The sequence below is a fragment of the Chrysemys picta genome, chromosome 3 (genome assembly GCF_011386835.1).
Source record: "Chrysemys picta bellii isolate R12L10 chromosome 3, ASM1138683v2, whole genome shotgun sequence".
NCBI lineage: Eukaryota > Metazoa > Chordata > Testudines > Emydidae > Chrysemys > Chrysemys picta.
In genome coordinates, this window is record NC_088793.1 from 50,164,781 (window position 1) to 50,186,764 (window position 21,984).

Here is a 21,984-nt window from a genome sequence, read left to right on the forward strand (position 1 = left end):
GAATGAGTAAGCAGAAGTGATAGTAGTCTTCAGAATAAAAGGAGAGGATTGGAGGAAGAGTTTCAAAACCTCGTTTCAGTTAAAAAAACAGACAAATAGTAACTGTTCCTATTCTCAGTAACTTGCACTACCATTATAGGTGAGATGGGCCCTGGCCCTACTGCAATACAAATGTGTGGTGAAGAGATCAAATTAAAAAATTGATTTTCTTTACAATATTTATTTAATTTTGCCACACCTCTATTGCCAACCTTTCCTTCATCTTAGATTTTCTTTTCTTTTTTTATTGCATGCAATCACTTCCCTTCTGTACTACTTACGAGGCTTTGGGAATGGAAGCCATTGAACATTGTATTGTATTAAACTTTGTCACTAAGTATTTTAAACTACCATCTATATTTGTGTGTTTGTTTTAGGGGTTGGGAAGACTGAGAATTAAGGGTATTTCATTGCAATAAAAATAACCAAGATGGTAGAATTTAGGAATTGCTGCCATGGAGGGGTCCTGATTATAGATAATATAGAAAATAAGAGGATATGCAAAATACTAAAATGTTCTTAAAGCCGTTTTATTCTTAAGTTATTGGTATGTTAAACTCAAGTTAAAACTGAGACTACAATGTATTTGTTTAAACTATTAAAGGCACACAATGAGATCACTGTGGAAGAAGCTCTGTTTGGCATGCAGTTTTTTCATTATAGTAATTCAAGTTTGTAGTCTGATACAATCTGCAGAAGGAGGTATTTGTATTTAATTAACATATAGTGATATATTCTTATGCTAATGCTGCCATTAATGTTGTACAGTTATAATTGAAGCCAGAGGCATCCTTATTTTAGTCAATGAGTAACATTCTTGAAAGCTAAGAAGCAGTCTAATTAAAACAGTTTGCCACAAGCGCAATAGTTAAGTGATAACCATTGAAACCTTTTTGCTTTTTCAAAGTCACTGCAGTTTTTGCGTAATGTGGGTAATCAAAATGTATAACTGCCTTGTTTTTGTTTGGTGTTGGAGAATAATCTCACATTTTGATAGATATAATATTGCTTTTTGTGATATCATCCAATTTGAATCTTGGTTCTCTTGTATCAAGCCTTAAACTGATTACTTTTTAGTGTGGATTGAAAAAGACTACGTACACATGAAGCAAAACCCTTAAAGGGCACTAGCTCCATAATTGGTATGAATTCTGGAGTTCTCTTTCAAAGCATGCTATGTTTGGAGCAAATTGAGTACAGGATTTGTTTGTGTTTCCATACACTTGATGCTAAAAGGTTCTGATGAAAACACTTGTGTCAGGGACACCTGGTCCCTGATTAGTACCGTCATTAAGGGGACCATGTAAAAATAGCTATTGGGTGCAGTGTCTGATCTTAAACTAGAAGGTCATATCTGAGAGAAGGTAGCTTCCAGTCTGGGCATGTTTCCATCTCAGATACGTGCAAAGCAGGTTGGTTGGCCTTCACTTCATACATTTACAAAGTATTGTTTAGATTTCACCTCTGGTGTGGAATCCTGCTTCAGGGTCTTAGTCCTTCAGAAGTTTTTTTCTGATGTTGAGGAGCCCATGTCCTCCAACCCTCTAAAGCTTTGTTTCTTTCAGGATGTTGTATATTTGAGATGAAAATTTTGAAGTGTGTGTAGATAATTAGTCACTGAGCTAGAAAAACTGAGAATAACTCTATAGCCCTGTTGATAGGGCACTCACCTGGGATGCAGAAAATTCAAACTCCCCTGCTTCCAGTGGAAGAGCTGAGCTTTAATTAATAATTAATGGAGATATCCTATCTCCTAGAACTGGAAGGGACCTTGAAAGGTCATCAAGTCCAGCCACCTGCCTTCACTATCAGGACCAAGTACTGATTTTGCCCCAGATCCCTAAATGGCCCCCTCAAGGATTGAACTCACAACCCTGGTTTTAGTAGCTCAATGCTCAAACCACTGAGCTATCCCCCCCCTCCTTCAATAGAAAAGACTGAGAGCTGCCCCAATATACCCCAAAGCCCAGTGATGGGCACACTCTTCTGGGACTGGAGAAGATCCAAGTTCAAATCCCTGGTCCACCTCACGCAGAGGATGGAATTGAACTTGGATCCTGGGAGAGTACTCTAACCACTGGGATAACGGTTGTAAGGCGGGGCGTCACCTGCTCCTGGCTGTTTTGTATGGGTTTAGGTGTGCTCAGAACACCTGGATTGGGTCCAGCAAGCAAGGCAGGTGAGGGAATGACTATGTGAAGAGCCCAGTCTGGATGCATGAAACCTAAATGCCTACAGAGTTAGCTGAGCAGGGGTTTTGACGGTCTCCCTGGTGCCTAAATGTTGGATTTAAGGGCCTAAAGACGCAGTTAGGTGCTTTAGTTGTTTTGTGCATCTAACCCTTAATTTTCATTGTTCCGTTTAAGGTATTTTTCAAACATTGATTTGTGATTGGTTAACTTCTTTTATTCGTGGATCTTTTATTTCCTATCAGGAATGTATTAATGTTCTGAAGATGGTGGTAGCAGTCTTTGTGGCATGTGTCCAATAGTCAGAAGTAATGTCTAGCACCCCGACCCACTACAGTTGTATTTAGGAACCAAAAAGCTCAGCGCTTTGGGGGAGTTTCTCCCTATTTTGTACTAGAGAGAACAAACTTTGGGAGCTGGAATCCTACTAGAATGATATTTTCAGAGAATCAGAACTATAAAATAATTACCCTTTCACAGTGAGAGAATAATATAATAGCTTGAGATCTTCAAATGGAAAATACTGTATGATTGCAAGTTTAAAAAAAACAATCAATCGGAATATTAATGCCACAAGCTTTACAACATGTTTAAAGGTGTAATACAAACCAAACGAGGAGAAGCAGTTAACTTAATATTGGCATCTTATTTGACAGTTACTGCTCATTGGAAGATCCTGCATATCTCTACAATAGATTCCTGGTTTGGAAACGTTTGGTGTAATCCCTCACTGGAGACAATTACCATCCATTAAATAATTTTTATTTTGGGATCTCTGTTACCTTAGTAAGACACTGTATAAGCATCTAAATCCCCCCTCAATGCCCAGTATCACTTGGTTGTGCCTGTCTGCTTCTGTGAGCTGTATATTTTAAATGTAACACTGAAACCATGGGTGTTGTATTAATTTTTAGTTATAAAAAAAGATATTCTAAATCCAATAAGGAGAAATTAGCAAAAACAGGCTTTTTCTGGTACTCCTAGCTAAGATTCTGAAGTAGCAGAAAAATACAAATTCTGAAAGTTTACCAGGATTTGGATGAGGTTCAAGTGTTAACATGTAGAAAAACTGTCATTCTTGAAAGTCTGGAGTTCTGAGGTGCTAGAATACCTTTCGGGTTGAGTACCTCTTAACAGCTTTAGGCAGGATATTAGGAATACCTAGTTGTCATATAGTTCTTTTAATCAATAGATCTTACAAAGGAGGTCAGTATCATTATCCCCATTTTACAGATGGGGAAATTGAGGCATAGATGTGATTTCCCCCCCCCCCCCCCGCCCCCAAGATCAGACAGCAGACTGGTGGAGAGTTGGGGTAGAAGAACCCCGTTATATGTTAAATTGATAGGTTTGATATTAGGGGAGAGGGATAGCTAGGTTTATAAGACCATTTGATAATCATAGAATATCAGAGTTGGAAGGGACCTCAAGAGGTCATCTAGTCCAACCCCCTGCTCAAAGCAGGACCAATTCCCAGCTAAATCATCCCAGCCAGGGCTTTGTCAAGCCGGGCCTTAAAAACCTCCAAGGAAGGAGACTCCACCACCTCCCTAGGTAACGCATTCCAGTGTTTCACCACCCTCCTAGTGAAATAGTTTTTCCTGATATCCAACCTGGACCTCCCCCACTGCAACTTGAGACCATTGCTCCTTGTTCTGTCATCTGCCACCACTGAGAACAGACGAGCTCCATCCTCTTTGGAACCCCCCTTCAGGTAGTTGAAGGCTGCTATCAAATTCCCCCTCATTCTTCTCTTCTGGAGACTAAACAATCCCAGTTCCCTCAGCCTCTCCTCATAAGTCATGTGCTCCAGACCCCTAATCATTTTTGTTTCCCTCCGCTGGACTCTTTCCAATTTTTCCACATCCTTCTTGTAGTGTGGGGCCCAAAACTGGACACAGTATTCCAGATGAGGCCTCACCAATGTCGAATAAAGGGGAACGATCACGTCCCTCGATCTGCTGGCAATGCCCCTACTTATACAGCCCAAAATGCCGTTAGCCTTCTTGGCAACAAGAGCACACTGTTGACTCATATCCAGCTTCTCTTCCACTGTGACCCCTAGGTCCTTTTCTGCAGAACTGCTACCTAGCCATTCGGTCCCTAGTCTGTAGCAGTGCATGGGATTCTTCCGTCCTAAGTGCAGGACTCTGCACTTGTCCTTGTTGAACCTCATCAGGTTTTTTTCGGCCCAATCCTCTAATTTGTCTAGGTCCCTCTGTATCCGATCCCTACCCTCTAGTGTATCTACCACGCCTCCTAGTTTAGTGTCATCTGCAAACTTGCTGAGAGTGCAGTCCACACCATCCTCCAGATCATTAATAAAGATATTAAACAAAACCGGCCCCAGGACCGACCCTTGGGGCACTCCGCTTGAAACTGGCTGCCAACTAGATATGGAGCCATTGATCACTACCCGTTGAGCCCGACGATCTAGCCAGCTTTCTATCCACCTTACAGTCCATTCATCCAGCCCATACTTCTTTAACTTGGCGGCAAGAATACTGTGGGAGACTGTATCAAAAGCTTTGCTAAAGTCAAGGAATAACACATCCACTGCTTTCCCCTCATCCACAGAGCCAGTTATCTCATCATAGAAGGCAATTAGGTTAGTCAGGCACGACTTCCCCTTCGTGAATCCATGCTGACTGTTCCTGATCACTTTCCTCTCCTCTAAATGTTTCATAATTGATTCCTTGAGGACCTGCTCCATGATTTTTCCAGGGACTGAGGTGAGGCTGACTGGCCTGTAGTTCCCCGGATCCTCCTTCTTCCCTTTTTTAAAGATGGGCACTACATTAGCCTTTTTCCAGTCATCTGGGACCTCCCCCGATCGCCATGAGTTTTCAAAAATAATGGCTAATGGCTCTGCAATCTCACCTGCCACTCCTTTAGCACCCTCGGATGCAGCGCATCCGGCCCCATGGACTTGTGCACGTCCAGTTTTTCTAAATAGTCCCGAACCACTTCTTTCTCCACAGAGGGTTGGTCACCTTCTCAAGGAATCAAGGAATCAATTATGAATTCCCCATGCTGTACTGCCCAGTGCAGCAATCTGGGAGCTGACCTTGTGCGTGAAGACAGAGGCAAAAAAATCATTCAGTACATTAGCTTTTTCCACATCCTCGGTCACTAGGTTGCCTCCCTCATTCAGTAAGGGGCCCACACTTTCCTTGACTTTCTTCTTGTTGCTAACATACCTGAAGAAACCCTTCTTGTTACTCTTAATATCTCTTGCTAACTGCAACTCCAAGTGTGATTTGGCCTTCCTGATTTCATTCCTGCACGCCTGAGCAATATTTTTATACTCCTTCCTGGTCATTTGTCCAATCTTCCACTTCTTGTAAGCTTCTTTTTTGCGTTTAAGATCAGCAAGGATTTCACTGTTTAGCCAAGCTGGTCGCTTGCCATATTTACTATTCTTTCTACACATCGGGATGGTTTGTTCCTGCAACCTCAATAAGGATTCTTTAAAATACAGCCAGCTCTCCTGGACCCCTTTGCCCTTCATGTTATTCTCCCAGGGGATCCTGCCCATCTGTTCCCTGAGGGAGTCAAAGTCTGCTTTTCTGAAGTCCAGGGTCCGTATTCTGCTGCTCTCCTTTCTTCCTTGTGTCAGGATCCTGAACTTGACCATCTCATGGTCACTGCCTCCCAGGTTCCCATCCACTTTTGCTTCCCCTACTAGTTCTTCCCTGTTTGTGAGCAGCAGGTCAAGAAAAGCTTTGCCCCTAGTTGGTTCCTCCAGCACTTGCACCAGGAAATTGTCCCCTACACTTTCCAAAAATTTCCTGGATTGCCTGTGCACCGCTGTATTGCTCTCCCAGCAGATATCAGGGTGATTGGAGTCTCCCATGAGAACCAGGGCCTGCGATCTAGCAACTTCTGCTAGTTGCCAGAAGAAAGCCTCGTCCACCTCATCCCCCTGGTCTGGTGGTCTATAGCAGACTCCAACCACGACATCACCCTTGTTGCTCATGCTTCTCAACTTTATCCAGAGACTCTCAGGTTTTTCTGCAGTTTCATACCGGAGCTCTGAGCAGTCATACTCGTCTCTTACATACAACGCAACTCCCCCACCTTTTCTGCCCTGCCTGTCCTTCCTGAACAGTTTATATCCATCCATGACAGTACTCCAGTCATGTGAGTTATCCCACCAAGTCTCTGTTATTCCAATCACATCATAGTTCCCTGACTGTGCCAGGACTTCCAGTTCTCCCTGCTTGTTTCCCAGGCTTCTTGCATTTGTGTATAGGCACTTAAGATAACTCATCGATCGTCCCTCTTTCTCAGCATGAGACAGGAGTCCTCCCCTCTTGCACTCTCCTGCTTGTGCTTCCTCCCAGGATCCCATTTCCCCACTTACCTCAGGGCTTTGGTCTCCTTCCCCCGGTGAACCTAGTTTAAAGCCCTCCTCACTAGGTTAGCCAGCCTGCTGGCGAAGATGCTCTTCCCTCTCTTCGTTAGGTGGAACCCGTCTCAGCACTCCTTCTTCTTGGAACGCCATCCCATGGTCGAAGAATCCAAAGCCTTCTCTCCGACACCACCTGCGTAGCCATTCGTTGACTTCCACGATTCGACGGTCTCTACCCCGGCCTTTTCCTTGCACAGGGAGGATGGACGAGAACACCACTTGTGCCTCAAACTCCTTTATCCTTCTTCCCAGAGCCACGTAGTCTGCAGTGATCCGCTCAAGGTCATTCTTGGCAGTATCATTGATGCCCACGTGGAGAAGCAGGAAGGGGTAGCGATCCGAGGGCTTGATGAGTCTCGGCAGTCTCTCCGTCACATCGTTTATCCTAGCTCCTGGCAAGCAGCAGACCTCTCGGTTTTCCCTCATTCTACTATGGAATGCCCTATCTGGAAAATGTAAACCAGGCATTTCACTTTGAACAGTTGAAAACTATACTGTATTTTTCTTAATCTATTAAGGCATTTTTTCAATTACATCATCAAGGATATTTGAACTTTAGACATATTCAATAAATCAGATTTTTTCTGCCCAAAACCATTTTATGAAAAGGAAAATCTGGCATAATTTTAGATTTAAAGAAAGCTACCAAGACTTATTTTAAAAGGACAAAGGATTTCAGGAAAACGTATCTGTTTATAACTTTCCATCCCAGATACAAGACAAAAAGGTTTCAAAATAGTCAATTGCCATATGACTAAGCTGCTTTATCTGAGTCATATGTAGCAAACAGATCCTCCTCCTGCAAAGGATTAAAGCTAACTCCATGACACAGTGAAAGCTGCTTCTTGGATGGAAAATGTTTGCTTCTTTGGAAGAAATTCTGTGCCGAAATTTGGTCAAGTATTCACATATTTACAGAGCACTATACAAACTTTATTTGTTATCCTCGCTCCTCTTTAGAAGCATTATTCATTAGAAATCTCTATAGAAGTATAATAATTATTGAGCTAGAATGATTATTTAGTAGGTATTCTCTACTTTTCCTTTGTCTTCATTGCTTTTCCGTTCCCTATAGTGAAGACAAGGGACATGTTTCTCTGAGAAAAATGAATTTAATGGAGAGGAACTGTTTTTTCTCTTTTCAATAACTAGTCCTTATCTTGACTAATTAGGCCAGATACCTTTTTTATGCACAAGTATTCTGGAATCCCAATCTGAATGAAATTCTCCAGGGAGCTGGAATTTGATCCTTAATAATTAGGTGATACAGTCTTGTTAATATGTTCCTTGACCCCCATGTAGTGGTTTTAGTAAATGTAAGGTAATGTATGCTCCCCAAATGACATGTTTAACAAACCTCTTTATTTAAATATCATAATTATCAATTTAGATTTTAAAGCCAAAGTCTACATCTGTTAAAACATACCTCCTGGTTTACCACATGATTTACAGCTTGATGTTTCTTGCTGTGCAGAACTGCTTTCGTTGACACATGATTTCACTGAAACACAACAGATTTTATCCATATTACCCACTTGTGATGAGAAAATATCAGCAGATTCTAGTTGCTAGGGAACAACAGAATACTGAAATAGCTTTTTTTGGTACTTGTAAATTCAGTTCTTTGACAGTTCCACTTTCATACAGCAAAAAAAGTATTCAGTGATTACAAAGAAAGATGCATCATTTGTAGTTTCCAATTTAAAAACTTTTGTACAGGTAGGATCTATGAACAATGTTATGGGATGATTAAGTATGGCGAGTGTATTTTAACTGTAGCAGAACATTCAGAGGGGTGTGTGTGTGTGTGTGTGTGTGTGTATGTATATGTGTATATATAATATACACGATTGTATACTTGTGGGTGTTAGTATATAATAAAATCGTTATTTAATTTTTTAGGGTTCATGGGCTTCTAAAAGTTTTCTGTTGCCTGTATTGCAAAAGCAAGGTCAGAGAACAACAAAAATCATTATCAGTGAACCATATCACTCTGAGTCCCAGTCCAATGCCTTAACCACAAGAGAATTCTTCCTCTTATACTCTTGCATTTTAGTAATATTCTGTTTTAAAATCCTACTTGGCTTTTCATTTTGAGAGAATTTATAATTTTTTAAGGAAATACACAATATAGTTTGTTTATTTGCTGAACCCAGGTTACTCTTTGTGTCTTATGCTCATGTCTGTTTTGTGGTGGTAATTGTCTTGAAGTAGAGAGATGATTTTTTTACATTATACTCTGTAATAATTTTAAATAAATTATTACAGAGTATAAACATCCACCAATGATGGAAATTTTATTACCTTCTGTAGCAATGGTGCATTTAATGTATTGCAGTGCTGAAATTAATAATGGTCTGTATGTTTAATGCCTTTCTGTCATCTGGGGTTCTCCATATCCGTGTAAAAACAGGAGAGAATACCTTGCTGATTCCCTGCTCTGTCCCCAGGCCTTTGTGTTGAAGTTGACATTCTTAGGCTTCCAAGATCACTTTGTGACATCACTTTTTGGAATTAGTCAGCTCAGCTCATTACCTTATCCTGCGGTTACTGCTGAGAGAAGTAAAGAAATCTCTTAACCCCTTTGCCAGTTTGTGTGCACTGTTGTGTTCAGAAATGAGAAATGAAGACAATAATATACAGGTATTCCATGAGGCAGATCAAAATAATACTACTATCCCACTATATAGAGCTTAGCTGAAATGTGATATAAAATAGCCTGATGGTGAATAAGGATTTAGAAATCATAATAATAATTCATTAACAATGAATTCTTAAGCTTATAGCACGTTATGAGGCTGTTGCAATGTAAGCAGATGCATTTATACACATGTACATAATTAAGTTGTCTTCTCTATAATTTCCACAGCCTTTGTGCTATTTTACATTTTTTTTGTATTGAGCTGAAAGTACAGGTATAAACTTTTTAGGAAATCATAACTTAAGCATTTGATGAACACTACATGGAGGTTGTTTTATGTATAGATAATAGCATTTGTTATTTAACAAACCAATTAATAGCATAGCTAATACCGGTTGAACCTCTCTAGTCCGGCACTCTCTGGTCCGGCAACATCAGTGGTCTGGCATGATTTTATTTTATGTTTTTTATGCTTTATCTATTTATTTCCTTGTGCCAATACAGTAAAATTGTGTAACAACACTAACCCTTTGTTATGAAGAGAAGCTGGTAAGCCTTGGCTAGGTCGCATTGAAGTGTTGTTCAGTTTATTTGCCTCGGCGAGATAAAAATAAAGAGAGACCTGCTCGCTATAATATTGACCTCCTATGGTTCGGCAAATTCTTTGGTTTGGCACTGGTCAGGTCCCGAGGGTGCCAGACTAGAGAAGTTCAACCTGTACTAGTGAATATATTGAGATGCTTCATGAAAGCGTTTTTACCTAGATTTGTTTGCAATAATTTGACACTTACTCTGTAGCCTTTAGGAATGTTATATTTTATAGAATCCTTCACTAATGGATAAATTGCTTTGTGTTGAAGTTGAACTTCTGAAGACTATCATATGTGGCTCGGAGGGTCAGTAAATTTGGCCACCCCTGATATAATGGGTTCATGTAATTATATTTATCTTCTATTGTGATGTGCATGGTGTATGCACTATATAGTACAGTAACATACCTGTCAAAATATGCATTTCAACATGTACATTTGTTCTGTGTTATAATGGATGTGTAAAGTAAACAGTAGTTTCTAATCTTTGCAGTATATTTATCTTGTCAGATTTCTGATATTTCTAAATTTTTATTCCCAGGAAGAACATAATCTAAAGATGAAAAATAATTCTCTCGTGTCAGTTGTTTTTCCTGTGTCTGTGCCAGTAATCTTTTTATTAAAGCCCACAGACTAATTATATAACAAAATTGACCATAAAATATTATTTGTTGTTCTTTTGTCTTCAGATTTGTGTGTGTGCACGAGAGATTGGTTATAATTCATGCATTACCATAGTTGTCTGGTAGATCAGACTTAGTGTGAAATTGTTGTGCATAAAACATAACAGATGTCACTTAAGGTGGAAAAACTTTCATGTTTTAAACACTGATCTTTTGATGGTACAAAACTTTTTAGAAGCTTCATTAATAGTCACTGGAAGTAACATTTTATGACTTTATTATCATTAAAACATTATGCAAATTTATTAGAGCTTTGATTGAAATATAATGGGGAAATAAAGAGTGAACAACAGTGGGTTGTTGTGATTTGTAGAATTCTTATTTGTTGACTAATGCTTATTGACATGTAAGGAATGAAAGAGATGGTATGTTAGTCTAATCTTGTCATTTAATTGATAAAAATGTAAAGAGATGATAATGCTCCATTTTGCAAATAGTACTTGTTGTCACAACACATCCGGAACCCATCTAATTAGAAGTGCTGTTGCTCACTATGTCATCCAGTGCATAAAAGGATGCAAATTATATAAGGAACATATCCTTTCATGTATTGGTATTTTTACAAGCACACATGCTTATGTATTATTTATACAGCATGATAGGTGTCCATGTTAAACATATTAAAATGCCTATGTTCCAAGGAATTTACAGTGCGAGGTTCTGATTTTATGAGGTACTGGGGTATGGCCTGTGAAGTGCCTAAGACCTTGCAGGATTAGGTCTAAAACTGGACTGAGAACTGTGATGGATGTGGATGATGGTAAGTACATTTAGAGCAGAGCATGGTAGGTGGTTAGAATAACTGAATTTATTTTCTCTCCTTTTTGTTACTAAATACACATTCTTTAGCCTTAGCTACACTATCCTTTAAAGTTTGAAATTTGTTTATTGGTCAGTTTCTAACTTAGTTTGGCTGGCCAGTATAGACAAGGCTAAATGGTCTTAGAACCATATTTAAAATATCGTTTTAAAATTGTGTTAAAATATGCTTTGTTTGAATTCCTTAGTGGACAGGGGCCTCTCTTTAAATTGACATTTAAAAAAAATTGAATTGATACGTAAATATATTTGTCTTAAATATTTGAGCAGGAGAGTTATGATTGGAAGGGAAAGGGAAAACTTCTGTTTCTTTCTGTATGGAGCTTTTGACTTTTTTTTAAGGTAGGTCTTCATTTGTGGGGTGGTGGAAGCAGAGACTGACCCAAGGTCTGGGAGAGGCAAACAGATATTCCTCTCTGGAAATTAAAATGTATTGTGACTTTTTTAAATCACAAGAAAACAATTTAGATGACACATCTAATCTTCAAGGGTGTCCTTGAGCAGAAAGAGGAAATAGTGCATTTTCACTGTTAAAACAGCACAATTAAAATAATTACAGTATGTAGTTCTCTACATAATGTAGCTTTCAGTATAATAGTGTTCTTTTGACCATATTTTCCTACTGTTTTACATAAGTTACAGTGGAACATAATTCATACCTACATAAGGTTGACCTAGACCAAGGATTCTGAAACTTTTATTTTTAGCGTGGATTACAGTTGAATACAAAGATTGCCCTGTGGACCCACCACCTCTCCATTTTGTGGTCATGTGAACCACCTTCCCTTCCATTTAAGAGTGCAGAACATAATTGTGGTAAATAGAACACTTCAATACAAAAATCTGTTCTATGGAAATATTTGGAAAATATTTTAGGAATTTTTTGCAAGGCAATTAGAAGGGTACAATGAGGAGGAGTGCTCCGTAGGACTCTTCGTACTCTGTGGTATATAGACTACAGCTAGAGAATTTCTGATGTAAACTATGCTTCAGAGAACACTTACATTTTCCATTGACATAATCCAGGATTGAAAATGGAGCCTAAAGATCACCTCCTCACAAATTTATAAAGATACAGTTGCCATATAACTAAAATAATGTGGATAATTTTTCTATGGTTATCAATGTGTTCTTTATCAGGAAATTGGGGCTCTAATTTTATGCCCTGGTACTTTAAAGCATTGTCTTTTGAGATGAAAGCTCATCAAATCTACACTGCTAAAGCAAACTGTCAAGTAGAGACTTCTGAAGCCAGCAGTTAACACTTTTCCGTAGCTGTTTCTGAATTAATTCCATGGTATTTGCCAACCTGTAGATTTGTGGTAAACCAGGAGGCTCAATGTTAGGTTTCTAATTGCTTCATATTGAGAGATGGGGTAAATTTTTAAGAAATATGATTTATTTGATAATTGTAACTGCAGTCCAATCTGTGCACGAAGATGAATTTTTTTTGCCATTGTGTTGTCCTTGACCCCTGCTGTTAGAAATCTGAAAAAGACAAAAAACCTGATCTTGATGCTTTCTCATTTTAATTCTTTTACTGCGTCCAAGGATATAATGAATTGATCTAGAAGGTCATTCCACGACCATCCACATGGACTGCAGTAATATCAGTCACTTTAAAAGCCAAATCACAAATAGATCACCACTTAATTTAATGGAAGTTTTGCCTTTGACTTCTGTGGGAGAAGAATCAGACTTTTAAAACCCTAAATAGTTGCAGACTACTAGACCCATCTCTGACTGTGATATTTAGTGTCTTGTTCAGAATTGTGAAAAATGTAGTTCACACTCCTCGTTGTTAATGATAGAATGATTTTTCAGCTGGTACTCTAACCTGGTACCTAAATATAGACGAGGTTTACTTAAATTTTAACCAGCTGTTTAAACTGAAATATAAGGTGTTATGTTTGATACAACTCTGATATGGGAAGCTCTGTCACTGGCATGCTATCCAGAGGACAGGGCTTAATCCCATACCAGGGACTGACAGGTTTGGTTCTGCTTACTCTATTTTCAAGTTTCAGAGTAGCAGCCGTGTTAGTCTGTATCCGCAAAAAGAACAGGAGTACTTGTGGCACCTTAGAGACTAACAAGGGGGCTGAAGACTTACTGAAAAACATGAACATTCCAAAGGAAATATAACAAAAAAATATTAATTTTCATAAATTTAGGCATAAGTGAGCATTTATTGTTTTTCCTTATGTACTTCAAATTTACCCTAAATTATTTTATTTTCATGCAGCAAATTGAATGCTTCTTTCAGAAATTCCTAGATATTTCAGTGATACCCTCTTTATAAATACCGAAGGTGTAGTTTTGTAGTTTGGGTCTTACCTGTGAATGATTGTGTTTATTGGATTAATGTTAACCCTTAACATCCACATCCAGACTACCTCCACAATGAACTGTGTGTGTTAGGTATAATTACCCTAGCTAATTTTACGCTTCTCCCAACCCAACCCAAAAACAAATCTTTTAACAATGTCTCCTGAATAGCACATATTAAGCTTTTAATTTATTTAGAAATAAAAAGGGGCTTTATGATTATTAATTTCAAATATTTATTAAGTGATGCATTTTTATATAAAACAAAGCTTTGAATTCCAAGGACTCAGATGCATCTTAGTTGGTTTAGCGACACAAAGATCTTCATCTCCTTACAGGCCATGGACCATGCATTCTTTTGTCTTTATGTACAATGCTGAAAACCCTGTGAGCACTTATAAGCTAGCTTTGCTCTTCTGGTTTATTATTATATGATTTAAACCTCTTAACATACGTAGACTTGCAACACACAAACTTTCCTCTTAACTCTCATTCCCTATGATTGAACATTTTGTATGGAAAGAGAATTGCTGTGAACACTGAAATAAAGTGACTTTGCTATTTCAAAACTTACTTTATAGTTCGAAAATTGCAGTTTTGTAGTTGTAAACATAATATTGAAATACGCTTTTATAAACTGATTCAAATCCTATGTATTAAACAAAAATCCCTTTTCTGAAAACTCTGCTGTCTTAAAGCTTATTCTGTGCATTGGGCCAGTGAGATGCCCTGCCCTTATCTTTTGGTTTCTCTATTTTTAATCTTCAGAAAATTGATTTCTTTTTGGATTGCTCGGGGGTGTGTGTGTGGGAAGTGTTTTTAGCAGCATTATGAAGGTCATATTGTAGGCTAACAATCAGAGTCTCTTAATAGTTTTAACAAACTGAAAGGTAGAAAAAAGTAGGGCTGTCAAATGATTAAAAAAATTAATCGCGACTAATCATGCGATTAATCACACTGTTAAACAATGATAGAATGCTATTTATTATATTTTTGGATGTTTTCTACATTTTCAAATATATTTCAATTACAACACAGAATACAAAGTGTACAGTGCTCACTTTATATTTATTTTTTATTACAAATATTTGCACTGTAAAAAACAAAAGGAATAGTATTTTTCAATTCACCTAATACAAGTAGTGTAGTGCAATCTCTTTATCATGAAAATTGAACTTACAAATGTAGAATTATGTACAAAAATAACTGCATTCAAAAATAAAACAATGTAAAACTTTAGAGCCTACAAGTTCACTCAGTCCTATTTCTTGTTCAACCAATTGCTTAAACAAACAAGTTTGTTTACATGCTGCCTGTTTCTTGTTCACAATGTCACCTGAAAGTGAGAACATGCATTCACATGGCACTGTTACAGCCGGTGTCGCAATATATTTACATGCTAGATGCGCTAAAGATTCATATGTCTCTCCATGCTTCATCCACCATTCCAGAGGACATGCATCCAGGCTGATGACAGGTTTTGCTCGATAACAATCCAAAGCAGTGCGGACTGATGCATGTTCATTTTCATCATCAGAGTCAGATGCCACCTGCAGAGGTTGATTTTCTTTTTTGGTGGTTCGGGTTCTGTAGTTTCTGCATCGGAGTGTTGCTCTTTTAAGACTTTTGAAAAGCATGCTCCACACCTTGTCCCTCTCAGATTTTGGAACCTTGGGTTGAGTGGTGTAGCTATCTTTAGAAATCTCTCATTGGTACCTTCTTTGCATTTTATCAGATCTGCAGCGAAAGTGTTCTTATAATGAACAACATGTGCAGAGTCATCATCCGAGACTCCTATAAAATGAAATATGGCAGAATGCAGGTAAAACAGAGCAGGAGACATACAATTCGCCCCCAAGGAGTTCAGTCACAAAGTTAATTAACACATTTTTTTTTTTTAACGAGCATCATCCGCATGGAAGCATGTCCTCTGGAATGATGGCTGAAGCACGAAGGGGCATATGAATGTTTAGCATATCTGGCACGTAAATTCCTTGCAATGCTGGCTACAAAAGTGCCATGCGAATGCCTGTTTTCACTTTCTGGTGACATTGTAAATGGGCAGCATTATCTCCCGTAAATGTAAACAAACTTGTTTGTCTTAGCGATTGGCTGGATGAGAAGTACGACTGAGTGGACTTGTAGGCTCTAAAGCAGGGGTGGGCAAACCTTTTGGCCTGAGATACACATCGGGGTTCCGAAACAGTATGGAGGGCCGGGTAGGGAAGGCTGTACCTCCCCAAACAGCCTGGCTCCCACCCCCTATCCACCCCTTCCCCCGACTGCCCCCCGTCAGAACCCCTGACCCATCCACCCCCCCGCTCATCGTCCCCCGACTGCTCCCTTCCAGGACCCCCCCACCCCTAACTGCCCCCCTGGGAACCCACCCCCCCATCCAACGCCCCCGCTCCCTGTCCCCTGACAGCCCCAACCTGTATCCACACCCCTGCCCCCTGACAGGCTCCCCGGGACTCCCACACCTATCCAACTCCCCCTGTTCCCCATTCCCTGACTGCCCTGCCTGACCCGCCGCCCTATCCAACTGCCATCTGCTCCCTGTCCCCTGACTGCCCCCCGGGAACCCTTGCCCCTTATCCAACTCCCCCCGCTCTCCGCCCCCTTACTATGCTGCTCAAAGCAGCAGGACTAGCAGCCACGCTGCCTGGCTGGAGCCAGCCACGCCACTGTGCTGCCTGGCAGGAGCTCGCAGCCCTGCTGCCCAGAGTGCAGGTGGCACGGTGAGCTGAGGCTGCGGGGGAGGGGCGTCAGCAGGGGAGGGGCCGGGGTCTAGCCTTCCTGGCCAGGAGCTCAAGGGCCGGGCAGGACGATCCCGTGGGCTGGATGTAGTTTGCCCATCTCTGCTCTAAAGTTTTACATTGTTTTGTTTTTGAGTGCAGTTATGTATAAAAATAATCTACATTTGTAAATTGCATTTTCATGATGGAGATTGCACTACACTACTTGTACGAAGTGAACTGAAAAATACTATTTCTTTTGTTTATCATTTTTACAGTGCAGATATTTGTAATAAAAAATATTATAGAAAGTGAGCTGTGTACACTTTGAATTTTGTGTTGTAATTGAAATCAATATACTTGAAAATGTAGAACAACATTCAAAAATATTTAATAAATTTCAATTGGTATTCTATTGTTTGTGCAATTAAAACTGAGATTAATTGTGATTAATTTTTTTAATCACAGTTAATTTTTTTGAGTTAATCGTGAGTTAACTGCGATTAATTGACCGCCCTAGAAAAAAAGTAGTAGAAGATGAAGAGTTTTGGAAAAAACTTGTGACATAGAAAATAAAAATGAGAACTATAGGCAGAATTATATAAGTTTAAAGAATATGTGAAGAGGAAGAACATTGCCACTCTGAAATATAATATATACATGTATTTGTATATAAGGGATGAGAGCCTTCTGTATTCATAGTGTATGCCGAATTAAGGAGCGTCTGACATAATGAAAAACCAAAATAAGTGGTCATTTATTCAGAATATTCATAATGAACTTGTTTCCACTTACAAATTCTGAAACAAAAAAATCCATATACATTTCCACTAAAAAGTACACATTATGAAAGATTTTTTTATTCAATAGAAATAGAATCTGTATTTACCATTGGCTAAATTTTGCCTGGTTCTGAACAGGAATGGCAGTGATTCCAGGCTTTATTTTTAGGTATCAAAATAAAAGTGGCCTCCTTTTCAGAGTTGCTGAGCACGTCCAAATCCCATAGAAATCAGTGGGAGTTCCAGGCTTGTTGAGAACCTTTTTTTTTAAACCAGGCCACTTCTATTTATGTTCTTAAATGGGAATTGTGTAATTTAACTTTAGGCATCCAGGTTTGAAATGTTTGCCCAGGACTCCAATTTGTCCGCTGTCTGTTACTGTATGACTAATGAATTATGACCAAGATGGCTATAGAGTATCCTAGCAGAAGTGAAGACTTTGGATGTATCTTTGAGCTCATGTTCATAGAACAGTGGTGAATTGTAAGTTAACCAGTCTTATAGTCTTCAAGATCAGAAGAAGGTTGGCTCACCTGGAGTCAAGTGACAGTCTTTAGTATTAGATAAAGGTGATGCCTGTGTACACTGAAATAACTCTGTCTCTATTAGACTTTCAGGTTGTAACTACACCTGATTCAGTATTGCTTGAAAATACTTTGGATCAGGGGCTCTCAAACTGGAGGTTGGGACCCCTCAGGGGGTCGTTAGGTTATTACGTGGGGGGGAGGTCGCGAGCTTTAAGCCTTCACCCCAAACCCTGCTTTGCCTCCTGCATTTATAATGGTGTTTATAAATTAAAAACACTTTTAAATATATTTATGGGGGTGTCGCACTCAGAAGCTTGCTATGTGAAAGGGGTCAGCAGTACAAAAGTTTGAGAACCACTGCTTTGGATAGTCTAGGTGGTTGTGTGTGTCTGTAAAAAGTAAGTCAAGAGAAATGTGATGCCAGTCTATATGAATTGTGACCTCAAAGTGTTAGATGACATCTCAAAGAAGTGATGCATATGACAGTAAAAATTATCCAAAAGCAGTTGGGCCTTCAGTATAGAAGTCATCTCTCTTTGCTGCCCCCCTCCCTAAAGCAATTTCACATGTGCTAGATAGCCTCGAGTTTCTGAACACAGAAAATTCAAGTTTCCACACATTTAGAGTTTGTTGCAAGTCCCTCTGCCTAAAGAATAGCGTGACAGAGAGGAAGTTCTTACTTTGATGATCCTCTATTTTGTTGCTAATTGATTACTCAGCTAGTCCATAAAGATGCTAACTACTATTAGCGATGAACTTGCAGGGATCCAAATACAATAAAATGAAGCAAGTTCTGGCACTGAACTTCAGTCATCCCTAAAGGTTTGGAGTTGGTAGAGTCTGGGCATCCCAAAAGGTCTTAAAAAAATCCTTGTCCTTTCTTTCTGCACCCAACCACAGCTTTAAGTTTTACTGCATCATCAGTTTGTGAACATCTTTACTATCTTTGTAGATACCCACCAAAGAACCTGGAATAATGAAAAATATTTCTGGGAACATATATCTATATAATTCCACAAAATACCTCTACTCACTGTAATGAATTATCAGCTCTGTGACTATGTGAAGATTCAGGAGTCATAGCTCTCAATGGTTTGCTAATGTGACAACATAGTATATCTGTGCTGTCAAGATTAGTTGTGAAGGTTTAGGTCCAAGTTGACCTGATTCTTGTGAAAATGATGTGTATGTCTCCAATGTGCGGGATAATGGAATATGGCAAATATTTGAATATATTTTAATGTTTTGGGCAGCCTGGGCCAGCAATCTCTTGCAGTGATATCCCTGTGACTGGATGCTAACACAGCCTGGTGAGGGCCTGGAGGTTGTTCTGCATACATAAATGTGCAGAATCTTTGTGCTTATGCCATACTGCATTCTCATCTGTGGTAAATATCCTTGGACTGCAAGATCTGGTGTAGATCACTGCTCAAGACACTATGCGTCCCTACATTTTTGTGCCATTAACAGAAAATCTTCCTTTAGAGTTGTACATTATAATTCTGGATTGCATGCCTAAAATATTTGTCATTATTAAAAGAAAATTAACATTCGGTACCAAACTGTCTGTCTGTCTTCCTTTGCAGTTTCTATAAATCCAGATATTCTTCTTCGAGTGCTTGCTCATATCCATTCCATTAGGTGTGCGCGCGCTGCGTGCACGATCGTCGGAGAATTTTCTACCCTAGCAACACCGGCGGGTCGGCTGTGAAGCCCCCTAGAGTGGCGCCTTCATGGCGCTGAATATATACCCCAGCCGACCCGGCGCCCCCTCAGTTCCTTCTTACCGCCCCTGACGGTCGTTGGAACTGTGGAGCGCGGCGTAGCTGTTCTCCACTCTCCCTAGCTTATTCAGTTATTCACGGTTATAGTTATAGTTCTAGTTGTTTATAGTTAAATAGTTGGTTATTCACTTGTTAATAGTTGTTATATAGTTAAAGGGGATTAAGGGGGTTGTCTCCCCCTTTTTCCCCCGGCCGCGTGGCCGGGCTCATGCCCAAGGCTCCCGGCTTCAAGCAGTGCGCCTCCTGCGCTAAGCCTATGCCAACGAGTGACCCGCACGACTCGTGTCTGAAGTGCCTGGGAGAGTCCCATCAAACAGATAAGTGCAAGATCTGTAAGGCCTTCAGACCGAGGACCAAGAAGGAGCGGGACTTTCGGCTCCGGCAACTCCTTATGGAGGCGGCACTTAGCCCGGACGCTCCATCAGCGCGTCAGGCCCCGGCACCTGGCACCTCGGTGTGCGGTGCCCCGGCGGCACCGACCATTCCGACCACGCGAGTGGCGTCTGACAAGCCTCCACGGCACCGGACTTCGTCGGCACCGCAATCACAGCAAGTGCCTCGGCGCCGTTCATTATCCCCGGGACATAAAAAATCCCATAAGAAGGGGACCTCCGTGCCGAAGACGCCGGCTCCCCCAGTGCCGGGGGTAGAGCCGCGTCCGCCTGTGGAGCACCGGAAACAGGTGCCTCCAGCACCGTCGACTCCGGCTCCGAGGCCGTTGAGTCCGGTGCAGACAGGGTCACCACCGCGACCGGCGGTGATACAGTGCCTCCCGTCGACCCCAGAGACCTTCGCGACGGCGAGAGACTTGATCGCTCTCACGGAGCCGGCACCGCCCCAACCACCGGCACCGCCGGCACCGTTGACTCGTCCGGTCCAATCTAGGGGGAAACCTGCCTTGATGCGCCCTCCATCGCAGGGGCTGGAACCACGGCACCGGTCCAGGTCCCGAAGCAGGTCCCCACGCCGCTCGCAGTCCCGGCGCCGGATATCACCTCGGCACCGGTCGTACTCGCGGCCAAGATCATCGTCGCGGCACCGCTCTACGTCTCGGCACCGCTATGATCGTCGGCACCGATCGACATCGAGACGTAGTTCTCGGCACCGATACGATCGACGCTCGACGTCGAGAGGCCGCTCCCGGCACCGGGCCTACTGCAGGTCATCGTCCAGGTCCAGATCCGACTCCCGGCACCGGCGAGGTCATCGGCACCGATCGCGATCTCGGCACCGATCGCCGGCACCGCGTAGAGATAGAACATCTCCGGACCGGCACCGTGCGGCACCGCATCCCACGGGATTCGTCTCGGCGCACTCGGCACCGCCATGGCCATCGAGATCGGTGTCTCGCTCCTCTGAGGACTTATCGAGATCGGCATACCCCCCTCAGGGGCAAGCCGAGGAGCAAGACATAGGCCATTGGCAGGAGGCAGAGGACCCTGCTCATGGCCCATCTCACTGGTCGTTCTGGACCCCGTGGGCGTACCATCAGGCGCAAGGGGCTCCAATAACTTCAACCTCTCGCTCGGGTGACTCCGATAGAAGGGCCCCAGAGTCCACCATCTCTCGCCCTCCGCCAGGGGGCATGGAGGCTTCCGTGTCCGCACCACCTGACGTCCTGGACCCAAGGGCAGGTGATGCTCCGGCCCAGGAGCAGGGAGACCAGGACCCTCCCTTGGATCCCTTACCACCGGAGGCATCTTCCTCTTCCTCTCCGGATGAGGCAGTGGCGGGCACGTCGTGCACAGGTCCACCCCCAATAGATCTTCGGGCTCATCAGGACCTCTTACGTAGGGTGGCCCGTAATATGGACCTACAGGCGGAGGAGATAGTGGAGGTGCAGGACCCCATTGTAAATATCCTCGCGGCGGATGCCCCATCAAGAGTGGCGTTACCCCTGATCCGCACGATCCAGGCTAATGCCACTACGATATGGCAAACTCCTGCCTCCATCCCACCCACAGCGAGAGGGGTGGAAAGAAAGTACTTTGTCCCCTCCAAAGACTACGAGTACTTGTATACCCATCCCCAGCCGTGTTCACTGGTGGTGTCATCAGTGAATGCAAGGGAGCGCCACGGTCAACAGGCCGCAGCGCCCAAATCGAAGGAGGCTAAGCGCCTTGATTTGTTTGGCCGTAAAGTTTATTCAGCCGGAGGGCTGCAACTTAGAGCGGCTAACCAGCAGGCGCTCCTGAGCCGCTACAACTTTAATTCCTGGAACTCTATGGGGAAGTTCAAGGAATTGGTTCCCCAAGAGTCCAGGGAGGAGTTTGGGGCCTTGGTAGAGGAGGGTAAGAAGGTGGCTCGGACCTCCTTACAGGCCTCCTTGGACATAGCGGACTCGGCTGCGAGAACCCTGGCTTCGGGCATCGCTATGCGAAGGACCTCCTGGCTCCAAGTTTCGGGTTTGCCCCCTGAATTGCAACAAACCCTGCAGGATTTGCCCTTTGAAG

The 21,984-nt window shown here is 41.8% G+C and overlaps 1 protein-coding gene across 11 annotated transcripts in view; it reads left to right on the forward strand.

The window, feature by feature from the left end:
* The window catches only part of PRIM2 (DNA primase subunit 2), a 290,346-nt gene that overhangs the window by 64,412 nt on the left and 203,950 nt on the right, over positions 1 to 21,984 (forward strand). The gene's annotated exons all lie outside the window — the stretch shown is intronic.